We start from the raw sequence: 17,752 nt of genomic DNA on the forward strand, positions 1-17,752 counted from the left end.
GTATGGGCCTCTTCAGACTCCATAGCCCGACCCCCATAAGATAGAAGTCGACTGAACTCCAAGTCCAACTCTCTCACTGACTGTGTCCCCTGAGCTAACTGAAGGAACTGTACCTCCAACCGGTCTACTGCCTCCCTCGGAAAGTACTTGCGGTTGAACTCCTCCACGAAGTCAGCCCAAGTCATCTCCCTCTGCACTCTCCTAGCAGCCACTGATCTCCACCATACCTGAGCATCACCAACCAAATTGTGGACCCCTATGTCCACCCAAAACTCCTCAAGACATCTCAGAGTCTGGAAGTTACGTTCTACACTCGTCCTCCCCGCATCTGCAGTAGTAGGATCTGTACCACCTGAAAACCATGCAGTATCGATGCCACGCATCTCCTTCAGCATGGACAATAACGACCATGAGCTCTCACATCCGCAGCCGCTGGCTGCTGCTCCTCCGTCACCATTGGTGGTATTACCTGAGCCTGAGCCGGACTCACCCCTGGTATCCGCTCCAACAGCTGTGTCAACAAGCCCGCCAGATCAACACCTCCTACAGGGGCTCCATCTGCTGGGATTCCCACACCCAGAACCCTAGCACCACCAGCCACTCGAGCACCGACACCGCCCACACCGACCCCCTCAGCGCCTACGGTCCTATCAGTACCACCACCGACCACACTCATGGACCCCTCTTGAAAGTCCTGCGACTCGCCAACACCCTCAGCTGTCACACTCTGCTCAACAGACTCACTCACTGCTGGGACTCTGCCCCTACCACGACCACGACCACGTCCCTGACCACGTCCGCGTCCACGACCAGCAACTGCTCCACCCTTAACCATCTACACTACCCAGAACAGAAAGCTAACCACACAATTCAAAACTGCACACAAAGCACACATCTTACCGTGAAATCTCATTGAAGGCTCGAAGAGGATGATACTAGGACTCCATACCACAAACAAATTGACTAACTAGTCATAATCAATTCCATCACACAAGATCATAACTCAAGCAACAGGAAAATAATTCACCCAATTAAATTCCTAAACCGCTCTAAACCATCCACTTAACCATCCTAGAACCGTAAGGACTCTTATGCCAAACTGAAACAACCCGACCTGTTTTTTTAATAATATTAATATAAATATATAATAAATACCCCATAATATTTAATTACAACTCAAACCATAAACCAAAAATAAATAACACAACACAACAAATGAGACCCCAGATCATCCTCCTCCTCATGGCCATGATTCCAAGCTACACATTCATTACCTGCACCACAAACACAATGAGATGCGTGAGTATTACCAGAAATACCCAGTGACGCGATCCTCCCATCTACGAGCTATACACACAAGCAAATCAAAAGTACAACCTCAAATAAAACATAACAAACCAGTCATTGAACAGGTCACCCAATAACACATTCACCACACCTACATAACATCACACAAAACAAGTCATACATCCCAATCGCTCAGATAAGCTCATGGTCACGCACTCACCTTAACAAGTAATTCTAACAACAAATATAATCAGGATAGACTCTCCACGCGCCTGATACAGACCCGAAATGTCCGTTAACTATTAAATCCCTCCGGTGAACAGCTAGCCCTAGACGTCACGAAGCTTCCCACAAAATATCGTACCGATCAGGAACCAGACGAGACCACGATCTCAGTTACAATCCCCGATGGTTCCAACTCGCATCTGAAAAAACGTGTCTCACAAAACAAATTTCATTACCTTTGACAACGATTTGATATGTCGAAACTGTTTCCTCCCAAACCCTAACGATTCTGCTCCCTTTTGCTTTGAACACCAAAATCAAGTTTGGTCCCTTCTCTTCTTCTCACACGTGAATGAGCACTTCTTCTCTTTTTTTCTTTCAGTCATTCACGACAATAAGAGGAAGGAGGCATCCTCTAATTAACAAAAAGGTTTTTGGGTTTAATTAAATTAAACCGAGATTTACCTAAACCAGAATTTAATTAAACCATCCTTTGATTTAATTAATAAATTGACCAGCTTAGTAAACTAACCGGACACTAAACCGAATCCACTCCAATTCTCGATATAAACTCCAATATTTCATATTTTCTCGGGACACAGGCGTTACAATTATCCCCCTCTAACAATAGATTCGTCCTCCATTGGAAAAAGGAAAATGATATAGCTCCATTGTTCTCCCAAAGGAAGGTAACAAACTTTATAATTGAAAGAAGATCCGCACAAAATAACATAACACTTAGAACACAAACATAATAACAATCAAATACAAATCTGAATATTGAGTTGGAGCTGGAGCATAAACAGGAGACGGAGGTGGAAATATTATATAGTGCAAAAAGGAAAATGAAATAGTTCCATTGTTATCATCAAATTACATTAGGAAGGTAACAAACTTTATTGAAAGAAGATCCGCACAAAATAACATAACATTTAGAACACAAAGATGATAACAATCAAATACAAATCTGGATATGGAGCTAGAGCTGGAGCTGTAGCTGGAGCTGTAGCTGGAGCATAAAATGGAGACGGAGGTGGAACAAGGTATCCAGGCATGAAGACAATTGGGTAACCCCTCATGCTTCTCCTTCTTCTTGGGGTGTCAACAAATATCCTTTGATCACTCTCTGCATCCATTTTTTACGCACACACGGTGAAATTTGTAAGGCTTTCTCTGTAAGAACGAATAGCAAATAGTTGATTGGTAGAGAGACTCTAGGATGAATGATAAGAGAGGAAGTTTACTACTTAAATAGATTTTATTTCTTCTTTCTTTGTTGGTCAAAACTCTAGGTTCTTCGTTTTTCTATTTGAGTCATTTGTCTTTACTTTCTTTATCACAAAAGTAGTTCAACTTGTATTTTTATTGTCTTTTGATTGGCCGGTCTTTTATTTTATTTGGTAAAATATATTTTTAACATAATTAATGATTTCCAAATATGTTTAAGTCAGAATCCAAAAGGAAATGTATAAGAAACGTTTTTATTTCTTATCATGCGTCAACAAAAAAAATAAATTTATTAGTGTGTAATGTGTCATGAGGTCTGAACCAGAGGACAAACAAGTTAAATGACTTAGCTACACTCATTATTATTATGTTTTGCAACTCGTCAATTTTGTTTTATGATTATGGTAATATCTTTAGAGCCAGTGAGTTGTTTTTTTTACTAATAATTGTTTATAAAAAAAAAGGTAATAAACTTTAGATATATACCAAAGCTAATACTCATTATGTATGAAACAACCGACCCGTTTTTTTTAATAATAATAATATAAATAATATAATTAAATATTCCATAATATTTAATTACAACCCAAACCATAAACCAACAACAAATAACATAACACAACAACTGAGACCCCAGATCATCCTCCTCCTCATCGCCATGATTCCACGCTACACATTCATTACCTGCACCACAAACACGCTACACATTCATTACCTGCACCACAAACGATGCGTGAGTATTACTAGAAATACCCAGTGAGGCGATCCTCCCATCTACGAGCTATACACACAAGCAAATCAAAAGTACAACCTCAAATAAAACATAACAAACCAGTCATTGAACAGGTCACCCAATAACACATTCACCACACCTATATAACATCACACAAAACAAGTCATACAACCCAATCGCTCAAATAAGCTCATGGTCACTCACTCACCTTAACAAATGATTCTAACAACAAATATAACCAGGAGAGACTCTCCACGCACCTGAAACAGTCCAGAAACGTCCGTTAACTATTAAATCCCTCCGGTGACCAGCTAGCCCTAGACGTCACAAAGCTTCCCACAAAATCTCGTACCGATCTGGAACCAGACGAGACCACAATCTCAGTTACAATCCCCGATGGTTCCAACTCATGTCTGAAAAAACGTGTCTCACGAAACAAATTTCATTACCTTTGACAACGATTTGATATGTCGAAACTTTTTCCTTCCAAACCCTAACGATTCTGCTCCCTTTGGCTTTGAACACAAAAATCAAGTTTGGTCCCTTCTCTTCTTCTCACACGTGAATGAGCACGTCTTCTTTTTTTTTCTTTCAGTCATTCACGACAATAAGAGGAAGGAGGCGTCCTCTAATTAACAAAAAGGGTTTTTGGGTTTAATTAAATTAAACCGAGATTTACCTAAACTAGAATTTAATTAAACCTTCCTTTGATTTAATTAATAAATTGACCAGCTTAGTAAACCAACCGGAAACTAAACCGAATCTACTCCAATTCTCGATATAAACTCCAATATTTCATAATTTCTCGGGACACAGGCGTTACAATTATCCCCCTCTAACAATATATTCCTCCTCCATTGGAAAAAGGAAAATGATATAGCTCCATTGTTCTCCCAAAGGAAGGTAACAAACTTTATAATTGAAAGAAGATCCGCACAAAATAACATAACACTTAGAACACAAACATAATAACAATCAAATACAAATCTGAATATTGAGTTGGAGCTGGAGCATAAACAGGAGACGGAGGTGGAAATATTATAAATTGCAAAAAGGAAAATGAAATAGTTCCATTGTTATCATCCAATTACATTAGGAAGGTAACAAACTTTATTAAAAGATGATCCGCACAAAATAACATAACACTTAGAACACAAAGATGATAACAATCAAATACAAATCTGGATATGGAGCTAGAGTTGGAGCTGTAGCTGGAGCATAAAATGGAGACAGAGGTGGAACAAGGTATCCAGGCATGAAGACAATTGGGTAACCCCTCGTGCTTCTCCTTCTTCTTGGGGTGTCAACAAATATCCTTTGATCACTCTCTGCATCCATTTTTTGCGCACACTCGGTGAAATTTGTAAGGCTTTCTCTGCAAGAACGAATAGCAAATAGTTGATTGGTAGAGAGACTGTAGGATGGATGATAAGAGAGGAAGTTTACTACTTAAATAGATTTTATTTCTTCTTTCTTTTTTGGTCAAAATTTTAGGTTCTTCGTTTTTCTATTTGAGTCATGTGTCTTTACTTTCTTTATCACAAAAGTAGTTCAATTTGTATTTTTATTGTATTTTGATTGGCCGGTCTTTTATTTTATTTGCTAAAATATATTTTTAACATAATTAATGATTTCCGAATATGTTTAAGTCAGAATCTAAAAGGAAATGTATAAGAAACGTTTTTATTTCTTATCATGCGTCAACAAAAACAAAATTTATTAGTGTGTAATATATCACGAGGTCTGAACCAGAAGACAAACAAGTTAAATGACTTAGGTACACTAATTATTATTATGTTTTGCAACTCGCCAATTTTGTTTTATGATAATGGTAATATCTTTAGAGCCACTGAGTTGTTTTTTTTACTAATAATTGTTTATTAAAAAAAACGTAATAAACTTTAGATAAATTCAAAGCTAATACTCCTTATGTATGAAACAACCTGACCCGTTTTTTTAATAATAATAATATAAATAATATAATTAAATACTCCATAATATTTAATTACAACCCAAACTATAAACCAACAACAAATAACATAACACAACAACTGAGACCCCAGATCATCCTTCTCCTCATCGCCATGATTCCACGCTACACATTCATTACCTGCACCACAAACGATGCGTGAGTATTACCAGAAATACCCAGTGAGGCGATCCTCCCATCTACGAGCTATACACACAATCAAATCAAGAGTACAGCCACAAATAAAACACATTCACCACACCTACATAACATCACACAAAACAAGTCATACAACCCAATCGCTCAGATAAGCTCATGGTCATGCACTCACCTTAACAAGTGATTCTAACAACAAATATAACCAGGAGAGACTCTCCACGCGCCTGAAACAGTCTAGAAACGTCTGTTAACTATTAAATCCCTCCGGTGAACAGCTAGCCCTAGACCTCACAAAGCTTCCCACAAAATCTCGTAGCGATCTAGAACCAGACGAGACCACGATCTCAGTTACAATCTCCGATGGTTCCAACTCGCGTATGAAAGCTTGTTGTCCCAACGGACCCCAACTTGGCCCTGCAGGGCATCGATCCTAACCCCTCACCGTGGACAGGAACTAATCATTGGAATCCACCAGTAGGTTATTGGTGCGCCAGGTGTTCCTCGAACCCTGTTCCCCACTCTTTAACAACATTCCACAGGACAAGCTGTCACCAATTGATCGGTCGACACCAATATTCTCTGGTTCGACCAGTTTGATTTAATTATCGATTTGGACCAGTTTGGTTTAAGGAAACCATTGAACCGAGTTATAAAAGGGAGAAAACGACCTAGGGTCGTGTTTTGTTTTTGTCTCTCGCCGTTTTGAGAGAAAACAAAGAAAAAGTGTGTTCTTGAGCTTTTTGGTGACTCTGGGAGATTGCTTGGCTGTTCTTGAGAGATTTGGAGCTAGTAAGGAGCTAGAAGCTTGCTAGGAAGGTTGGATTCGTCATTGGTTGTCAGATTCTTCCTGCAGAGAGGTGAGTGCATGACCATGGCTTATCTAAGCTAAGATCTCTAGTTTTTATGTGATTTGGTGCTTATGTGGTTGTTTCTTTGACTTCTCTATGGTTATTTGTGGCTGTTATGGCTGTGTTTTGGTTTCTGGGAATGCATGGATCGGATTGGAGAAGATTAGAGGCAAGATTCGGAGTTTTTGATCGAATGAAATCGATGCTCGGCATCGGTGTCGATCGACATCAGTTAGAGTGTCGGTCGACACCTACGCGAGGATGGCTCGAGACTTTGGCGAGTGTCGATTGACACCATGTAGAGGTGTCGGTCGACACAAACTAGGGTTTTTGGGAGTGTCGGGCATGGTGTCGGTCGACACCAGTATGGTGGCGGTTGACACTAGATTGTCAGTGTCGATCGACACTGATGTGAGCACGGGATCGGTCACTCGGCCATGAACACTCGCATCTCTTGGACACCTCTTGGACAACACCCAGACACTACTCGGCCACTCGTACTACCTGCGGAAAAACTTGGGACCGGCCTTTCTAGTGATGTGCGGCACCAACCAGTCCCCAAGGATCATCAAGGAGGAGCAAGACAAGTCACAGAATGGGCATTTCAAGCCAAGCTCCAACCTTTACACCAAGGGCTCATGGCTGGCATCACCAAAGAAGAGCCTAGGGCGTGACCAGCTTTGGGAAGCTTGATATGTGTGTCTTCACCACCAAGCCAAGGTGAAGATATCCCTAAGCCATTAGAAGGAGCTGTACTTTTTTTCCTACTTTGGGTTTGTCCCAATGGGTTTACCAAAGCGGTTTTAATGAGGCAGCGAAATCTAGTGCATCTCCACTTCATTCTCGCTTGGCTCATGACTTGGAAACATTCATTGACATGCTTAGGAGCCAAGGAAGTGAAGATCCTATCACCCACGTCCCACCAATGATGTATCAATCCTATCTCCTTCTTTCCTTTCCTTTATCTCTTTTGAACTCTCTCTTGACCGTTGGATTGGTCTTTGTTTTCTTTTGCTTTTGCTTTTTCTTTATGGCCATGTGTATGGTTTAGATCATGGCCACGTTTTCTAGGGTTAAGTGTACCCTTATGTAAGCCTCTCTATAAAAAGGCCTAAACCCTCATTGTAAAAGGCAGACATGAATATTGAATTAATTTCCAAAGCGAGAATCTTTGTTTCTTGTCTCACTCCTCTCTTCCGCTCAAGTCCGGGACTTGGCTCTAGAGAAACCCTAGAAGGTTCGCGAACCGGGTTCGAGACCTTCCAGTCTGACCGTATCACGGGCCGTGCCATCTCTCGTGTGTCGTCGCAACGATCCACTCTTCTATCTGCAGCGTCCGTCGTCCATCTGTACGCAGCGTCCCATCCGACAATTTCCTTAAGAACCGATCAGGTCGAGTTTCTTACCGAGAAGTTCTCCCATCCGACCATCCTTCCGGAGATTGCCGAGTAGAGTTATTCATCGGCAAATCTCATCCCGCTTCCGTCCATCACTTCCAGAGATCGCCGAGTCGAGTTTCTTATCGGTCGATCCCCTCCATCCCACAAGCCTTGAAGAGAATCGACTAGTTCAAAGGCCGATCGTCGTTCCACAACCGGAGATCCGCGTCCGACCATCCGCAACGACCGTTCAACCGTCCTCAGCGTCTCTCCAACCGCAGCGACCGTCCGTCCAAGTGACTCCAAAGACGACCGCGTCCGGCACTCACATCAGTTGGTATCAGAGCTAAAAGGTCCTCCAAAGGTTGTATCTTTCTGAAAATCCAGATCTTTTCCCTTCTATCGTTAAAGCTTTTGTCTTTGTCATTTGCGGTTCCTTAGTTTCGTCCTTAGCGTCGCATATGTACGCTAGTTTTCAATTTATGCATAGTTCTCTCGTTAGGTCGTTTGTTCCTTCGTTTGTTCATCCTGTTTCTGTGTTTGTTCATCATAGTTCTTGCCTAGGACTCGTTAGATCCATAAAGTAGCGTGTTTGCTTTTAAATTTGTGTTGTGGTCCCAAAAGTTTTTACTTTTTGTGCGTGTGTTTGCTTTTAGGAGCGTGTAGTTGCTTTTTGTTTTAGTCATAGGTTGTCGTTTTGCATTGTTGTCCTCAATCATTGACTGTCCCAAAGAAATATCTTATCCATCATCCTTTAGACGCATTATACTCACGAATATTCTCTTTTGTTTTGACGAGGTACTTGACTCACTCGGCCAGCGCATCGCGTACGCACCAAGTCCATGTCGTCGTTCGAGAATCAACTTCTGATCGTATAGCCGCATCAGCGTATCAACATCCACATATCATCGTCTGTACCAACGTCCGACCAACATCGGCTGTCCGCACCAGTCGTCCATACCGTGTACCAGTCGTCTGTAACAGCCAACGCACCGGCCGACCATACCGCATATCATCGTGCGTACCAGTCGTCCGTATAAGCTGTCCGTACCAACGTCCAACCACCATTGGCCGTCTGTACTAGCCTTCCGTATCAACCGTCCATATCGACTTCCGATCACCGTCGGCCATCCGTACCATCCACCCGTACCATCGTCCCACCACCGTCGGCCGCACCTAGTCCCAAGTCCACGATCGATACCCATGTTTGATTCAACATTGATCAAGTATGGAGCATGACGATCCTTACTCCGATGATGAACCATGGTACGAAGAACACCATGGCAGTGAACCAGAACCAGAGGACGAACCGTGGTACGAAGAACGTCAAGGCATTGATTCAGAACAAGAGGTTACCGAGGACGCATCACGGTACGAAGAGGACTGTAAAGAAGGTCCATAACCAGAGGGACACGGCATGGGTCATCAGACTACTATTGGCAGTCTACTTCACAAACCGCTACTCATCGCGAGCCATGGCCAACTAGTGACGAAGACTCCGATGGCGACAACTTGGGTCGTTACTACGTGCCACCCTGGCAACACCGAGAGCAGCAAGTGGTGTACCCGAGTTGCACCCATAGATTTCCGACCTTGTCACTGTACGGATCATCCAGCAAGTCTAATGCCTACCGCACCTGGAATCAAGGTCTTCCGAGCTGGTGTCCACACGCATCACCGGTCAACAAGCCTAGCCGCGGTCAAGACAAAGCCAAGGCAAGCATAGTGGGATCATAGACTAAATCAAGGGAACAAGCCTCAAGGAAGCCGGTGCCTTCTCCTGGAGCAACAAGTTTCATGGACGAGTTGATCTCTATCCAATCTCAACTCCAACACCTTGGTGAAATGTTGGGCCAAGTAGAGACATCTTACACCCATGGAGAATCATCACGGAACTAACACTTGGCCCTTGTGTCTTCACCAACGCCGGACCCGCGAGTTCCTCACCAGCCGGAACAAGATGATTTGATGCGGAACAGGCCAAATACCAACTTGTTTGAGGACGCCGCACCAACGGAGCAAGTTGACTGTGTGCTGAGCTTAAGACGGGATTTCGGTCAACAAGTCGGTCCTGAAGGAGTCATTGGCCCGGGAAGAATCATAGAGACACCAGCTGAGCCTCCCGATCATCAAGCCATTACGCTCGGAGGTACAAGTCCAGGCCATCAAGCGAACCGTGGCAAACTCCTTACCGCTCCTGATCAAGACCGAGCCGACACTCGACCGCCATGTTCGGAGCAGGACACGGTGCGTGAGTCTTCACCCAGGACACGCGACGCCAAAGAAGATTCTGGCCGTGTGATCAGTTTACTATCCGGTGCTCACTCGGTAATGGGGAGTTTCAAGAAAGTAGAACCACCGAAGATGGCCATTGAAGGGTCTTTTCATTCGGTATTATTCTTGACTACTTCAAGTAGAATGCTCCAGCTAGGAGTTGCCAATACCGTGCCACCCTTCTCCACCCTTAGCGCCAAGACCACTACCGCACAAGGGCCTATGGCGAGGCATTTTTGCAACTTTGGTGCGGATCAAACTTTTGTGTGGCATCCAGGAGAGTCTCAGCAAGCAACCAAGGTTCATGAAGGGATTTGAGCGACCAATACCACTGGCCTTATCGGGGAAATCTTATCCTTTTCTCTAAAGGCCTTACTGTTTCCTTTTGATTCTGGTAAAATAAACCGTGGTTGAACTTTTGATGCTGCTGATTTGGGTTTCCTTTTTGATCCAGGTGATGAGCAAAGTTTTGAGGTCAAAACTTCTATAAGAGGGAGGGAATGATGTGAGCACAGGATCGGTCACTCGGCCATGAACACTCGCATCTCTCGGACACCTCTCGGACACCTCTCGGACAACACCCAAACACCTCTCGGACACCACTCGCCCACTCGTACCACCTGCGGGACAACTTGGGACCGGCCTTCCTAGTGATGTGCGGCACCAACCAGTCCCCAAGGATCATCAAGGAGGAGCAAGACAAGTCACATTATGGGCATTTCAAGCCAAGCTCCAACCTTTACACCAAGGGCTCATGGCTAGCATCACTAAAGAAGAGCCTAGGGCGCGACCAGATTTGGGAAGCTTGATATGTGTGTCTTCACCACCAAGCCAAGGTGAAGACATCCCTTAGCAATTAGAAGGAGCTGTACTCTTTTTCCTACTTTGGGTTTGTCCCAATAGGTTTACCAAAGAGGTTTTAATGAGGCAGCGAAATCTAGTGCATCTCCACTTCGTTCCCGCTTGGCTCATGACTTGGAAACATTCATTGACATGCTTAGGAGCCAAGGAAGTGAAGACCCTATCACCCACGTCCCACCAATGACGTGGCAACCCTATCTCCTTCTTTCCTTTCCTTTATCTCTTTTGAAATCTCTCTTGACCGTTGGATTGGTCTTTGTTTTCTTTTGCTTCTGCTTTTTCTTTATGGCCATGTGTATGGTTTAGATCATGGCCACGTTTTCTACGGTTAAGTGTTCCCTTATGTAAGCCTCCCTATAAAAAGGCCTAAACCCTTTTTGTAAAAGGCAGACTTGAATACTGAATTAATTTTCAAAGAGAGAATCTTTGTTTCTTGTCTCACTCCTCTCTTCCGCTCAAGTCTGGGACTTGGCTCCAGAGAAACCCTAGAAGGTTTGCGAACCGGGTTCGAGACCTTCTAGTCCAACCCTATCATGGGTCGTGCCATCTCTCGTGTGTCGTCGCAACGATCCACCCTTCTATCCACAGCGTCCGTCGTCCATCCGTACGCAGCATCCCATCAGACCATTTCCTTGAGAACCGATCGGGTCGAGTTTCTGACCAAGATGTTCTCCCATCTGACCATCCTTCCGGAGATTGCCGAGTCGAGTTATTCATCGGCAAATCTCGTCCTGCTTCCGTCCATCACTTCCGGAGATCTAAGAGTCAAGTTTCTTATCGGTCGATGCCCTCCATCCCATCAAGCCTTGAAGAGAATCAACTAGTTCGAAGGCCGATCGTCGTTCCGCAACCGGAGATCCGCGTCCGATCATCCGCAACAACCGTTCAACCGTCTGCAGCGTCTTTCCAACCGCAGCGTCCGTCCGTCCGTCCGTAGCGACCGTCCGTCCGAGTGACTCCGAAGATGACCGCGTCCGGCGCTCACATCAGACACCATCTGGTGTCGGTCGACACCCTTCTTTCAGATACGATGGATGATGCATGCTTTATATATTGCCTGGTTTGTTTTATTGATTGTTGTTGGTGGCATGTAGGGATCTTATTGCTTGTGTGTATAGCCCAGTAGATGGGAGGATTGCCTCACTGAGTGTTTATAAAATACTCATGCATCTCAATTTGTGTTTATGGTGAAGGTAAAGGCAAAGTGTGACCGTGGAATCAAGGCAATGAAGAGGAGGATGTTCTAGGGACTCGATTGGTTGTTGTCTGGCATTGCTAGGTTGCTAGATTTGAGTCATTAGAATGTGGTTAAGATTGCTAGTTTTTATGATTCATGTTTTTTGGAATATTAGTTTATGGTTTTGGAATTAATATTGTTATATGATATTGGTTATTGGATATTATTAATATACTTATTTCCGCTGTTGGTTGTGTTTATGGTTAGGGCTAGTGAGTATGAGACCACTAGCTTAGATTATTATTATTATTATTATTATACTTATTATTTATTATTAAAAAAAAACGGGTCGGATCGTTTCAGTTGGTGACAGCTTATCTGTGGGAAGGTTGTTAAAGGGTGGGGACCAGGGTTCGAGGGACACCTGGCGCACCAATAACCTACTGGTTGATTTGGATATCCACAGTGATGGGTTAGGATCGATGCCCTGTAGGACAGCTTGGGGTCCATTGGAACGGCTAGCGGGGGTCTAGCAGGGTCCACGGACGGTCCATTGGGGCAGCTAGCAGAGGGCTAGTGGGGTCCGCGAGACGTGTTGTCACATTCCTACTCGAGTCATTTGTCTTTATTTTCTTAATCACAAAAGTAGTTTAATTTGTATTTTTCTTGTATTTTGATTGGCCGTTCTTTTCTTTTATTTGGTAAAATATATTTTTAGCATAATTAATGATTTTCAAATATGTTTAAGTCGGAATCCAAAGAGAAATGTATAAAAAAAATTTCTATTTTCTTTCATGCGTCAAAAGAAAAAATAAAAATTTATTCATGTGTAATGTGTCACGAGGTCTGAACCGGAGGACAAACAAGTTAAATGACTTAGGTACACTAATTATTATTATGTTTTGCAACTCGCCAATTTTGTTTTATGAAAATGGTGATATCTTTAGAGCCACTGAGTTTTTTTTACTAATAATTTTTTATTAAAAACATGTAATAAACTTAAGATACATATCAAAGCTAATACTCCTTATGTATCAAAGAGTGTAATTTCAGTATGTTGTAATAAATTAAGATAACTATGTAAATTTGTATTATACTGTTTTTAGATACACTAAACAATATTTTACTAATCAAGAAGTTGAAAAAACAGGGATAAAATAAAAATAGGCATGCTAGTCTCCTCATTTTTAAAAAGAAGACAAGTTTTTTTCATGTTTTTTTGGGCCCTTCTGTAAAGAATTATTTTACAATTTTGGCATATAGGCCTTTGTAAAATGCATAGTGGGCCACCTCCCTAATACGGTACAATAGGATACTTATGGAAGAACCTGGTTAAGTATTCGAATCAACGGTTAAAAGACAAGAAAAGAAGAGAACCTAAACATGGTCTGTTTGATTGGCCTATTTCGATTAAATCTTCTTATTAGCATTAAATCAAAACATTTGTATTTTGGAGTGAAGTTTAAATGAAATAAAAAGGAAGTGCAAAAATACTATTCATTGCAAAAAGGAAAATGATATAGCTCCATTTTTCTCCCAAAGGAAGGTAACAAACTTTATAATTGAAAGAAGATCCGCACAAAATAACATAACACTTAGAACACAAACATAATAACAATCAAATACAAATCTGAATATTAAGTTGGAGCTGGAGCATAAACAGGAGACGGAGGTGGAAAATATTATATAGTGCAAAAGGGAAAATGAAATAGTTCCATTGTTATCATCCAATTACATCAGGAAGGTAACAAACTTTATTGAAAGAAATTCCGCACAAAATAACATAACACTTAGAACACAAAGATGATAACAATCAAATACAAATCTGGATATGGAGCTAGAGCTGGAGCTGTAGCTGGAGCATAAACAGGAGACGGAGGTGGAACAAGATATCCAGGCATGAAGACAATTGGGTAACCCCTCGTGCTTCTCCTTCTTCTTGGGGTGTCAACAAATATCCTTTGATCACTCTCTGCATCCATTTTTGTGCACACTCGGTGAAATTTGTGAGGCTTTCTCTGCAAGAACGAATAGCAAATAGTTGATTGGTAGAGAGACTGTAGGATGGATGATAAGAGAGGAAGTTTACTACTTAAATAGATTTTATTTCTTCTTTCTTTTTTGGTCAAAATTTTAGGTTCTTCGTTTTTCTATTTGAGTCATTTGTCTTTACTTTCTTTATCACAAAAGTAGTTCAATTTGTATGTTTCTTGTATTTTGATTGGCCGGTCTTTTATTTTATTTGGTAAAATATATTTTTAACATAATTAATGATTTCCAAATATGTTTAAGTCAGAATCCAAAAGGAAACGTATAAGAAACGTTTTTATTTCTTATCTTGCGTCAACAAAAAATAAAAATTTATTAGTGCGTAATGTGTCACAAGGTCTGAACCAGAGGACAAACAAGTTAAATGACTTAGGTACACTAATTATTATTATCTTTTGCAACTCGCCAATTTTGTTTTATGATAATGGTAATATCATTAGAGCAACTAAGTTGTTTTTTTTTACTAATAATTGTTTATTAAAAAAAACGTAATAAACTTTAGATACATATCAAAGCTAATACTCCTTATGTATCAAAGAGTGTAATTTCAATATGTTGAAATAAATTAAGATAACTATGTAAATTTATAGTATACTATTTTTAGATAAACTAAAAATACTTTACTAATTAAGAAGTTGAAATAATAGGGATAAGGCGAAATTAAGCATGCCATTCTCCACATTTTAAAAAACTAAGAAAAACTTTTTTCTTGCTTATTTTGGGCCCTTTTGTAAAGAATTGTTTTACAAATTTGGCATATAGGCCTTTGTAAAATGTCTAGTGGGCCACCTCCCTAACACGGGACAATGGGATACTTATGGAAGAACATGGGTAATTATTCGAACCAGCGGCTGAAAAACGAGAGAAGAAGAGAACCTAGACATGGTTTGTTTGTTTGATTGTCCTATTTCGATCAAATCTTCTTAATAGCATTGAATCAAAACATTTGTACTTGTGAATGAAGTTTAAATGAAATAAAAAGGAAGTGGGAAAATACTATCCAATGCAAAAAGGAAAATTATATAGCTCCATTGTTCTCCCTAAGGAAGATAACAACCTTTATAATTGAAAGAAGATCCGCACAAAATAACATAACACTTAGACCACAAAGATAATAACAATCAAATACAAATTTAGATATAGAGTTAGAGCTGGAGCATCAACAGGAGACGAAGGTTGAAATATTATCTAGTGCAAAAAGGAAAATGAAACAGTTCCATTGCTTACATTAGGAAGGTAACGAACTTTACTAAAAGAAGATCCGCACAAAATAAAATAACACTTAGAACACAAAGATGATAACAATCAAATACAAATCTGGATATGGAGCTGGAGCTGGAGCATAAAAAGGAGACGGAGGTGAAACAAAGTATCCAGGCATGAAGACAATTGGGTAGTCCCTCCTGCTTCTCCTTCTCCTTGGGGTGTCAACAAATATCCTCTGATCACTCTCTGCATCCATTTTTTCGCACACTCAGTGAAATTTGTATGCCTTTCTCTGCAGGAACGAATAGCGAATAGATGATTGGTAGAAAGACTCTAGGATGGATGATAAGAGAGGAAGTTTACAACTTAAGTAGATTTTACTTCTTCTTTAATTTTTGGTCAAAACTTTAGGTTCTTCTTTTTCCTACTCGAGTTATTTGTCTAAACTTTCTTTATCACAAAAGTAGTTTAATTTGTATTTTTCTTGTATTTTGATTGGCCGGTCTTTTCTTTTATTTGGTAAAATATATTTTTAGCATAATTAATGATTTTCAAATATGTTTAAGTCGGAATCCAAAGGGTAATGTATAAGAAAATTTTCTATTTCCTTTCATGCGTCAAAAGAAAAAATAAAAAATTATTCGTGTGTAATGTGTCACGAGGTCTGAACCCGAGGACAAACATTTTAAATGACTTAGGTACACTAATTATTATTATGTTTTGCAACTCGCCAATTTTGTTTTATGAAAATGGTGATATCTTTAGAGCCACTGAGTTTTTTTTACTAATAATTTTTAATTAAAAAACATGTAATAAACTTAAGATACATATCAAAGCTAATACTCCTTATGTATCAAAGAGTGTAATTTCAGTATGTTGTAGTAAATTAAGATAACTATGTAAATTTGTATTATACTATTTTTAGATATACTAAACAATACTTTACTAATCAAGAAGTTGAAAAAACAGGGATAAAATGAAAATAGGCATGCTAGTCTCCTCATTTTTAAAAACTAAGACAAATTTTTTTCTTGTTTTTTGGGCCCTTCTGTAAAGAATTATTTTATAAATTTGGCATATAGGCCTTTGTAAAATGCATAGTGGGCCATCTCCCTAATACAATACAATATGATACTTATGGAAGAACCTGGTTAAGTATTCGAACCAGCGGCTGAAAAACGAGAGAAGAAGAGAACCTACACATGGTTTGTTTGTTTGATTGTCCTATTTCGATCAAATCTTCTTAATAACATTGAATCAAAACATTTGTATTTGTGAGTGAAGTTTAAATGAAATAAAAGGAAGTGAGAAAATACTATCCAGTGCAAAAAAGAAAATGAAATAGCTGCATTGTTCTCCCTAAGGAAGGTAACAAACTTTATAATTGAAAGAAGATCCGCACAAAATAACCTAATACTTAGAACACAAAGATAATAACAATCAATTACAAATCTGGATATTGAGTTAGAGCTGGAGCATAAATAGGAGACGGAGATGGAACCAGGTATCCATGTATGGAGAAAAATGAGTAATCTCTCATGCTTCTCCTTCTCCTTGGGGTGTCATCAAATATCCTCTAATGACTCTCTGCATCCATCTTCACGCACACTCGAGGAAATTTGTATGGCTTTCTCTGCAAGAACGGAGAACAAATAGTCGATTGCTAGAGAGATTGCACGGTGAATGGTAAAATAGAAAGTTGACTACTTAAATAGATTTTAGTTTCTTCTTAGTTTCATTTTTTTGGTCGAAATTTTAGGTTCTTCGTTGTGCAGTTTTTCATACTCCAGTCATTTTTCTTTACTTTATTCACAAAAGTAATTTTACTTTGTTCAAAAAAAAAGTATTTTTACTTTGTTTTTCTTGTACTCTGATCGGCCCGTCTTTTCTTTTGTTTGGTAAAATATATATTAACATAGTTAGTGATATGCGTCAAAGAAAAAGAAAAAAATTATTAGTGTGTAACATGTCACGAGATCCAAACCAGATGACTAACAAGTGTTTTTTTTTTAATTTAATATTAAATTGTATTCAAAGAAAAAGATACTGTTTACAAAACTTGTGTATAGAAAGTCTTCAACATTTTTAAAAATAAAACAAGTAAGCATATCTAGTAAAATCTGGCAGCAAACCAGGTTTGGATGCTAGTATCCTCGCCTTTCATGGTGCTTAGCCGGTTACGGACATTTTTATCTATCAGCTTGACTAACTTCTCTACCGTAGTAGGTGGTTCTCCATGACGCCGACCATTCCTCTCCAACCATATTGAGTAAGTGTTCTGAAAAGCATAACCGTTAAGGTCACTAACAAGTTAGACGACTTAAGGTCTCTAATTACTAACAGGTTAAACGACTTAAT

The sequence above is a fragment of the Camelina sativa genome, chromosome 5 (assembly GCF_030686135.1).
Source record: "Camelina sativa cultivar CO46 ecotype springtype chromosome 5, ASM3068613v1".
Taxonomy (NCBI): domain Eukaryota; kingdom Viridiplantae; phylum Streptophyta; class Magnoliopsida; order Brassicales; family Brassicaceae; genus Camelina; species Camelina sativa.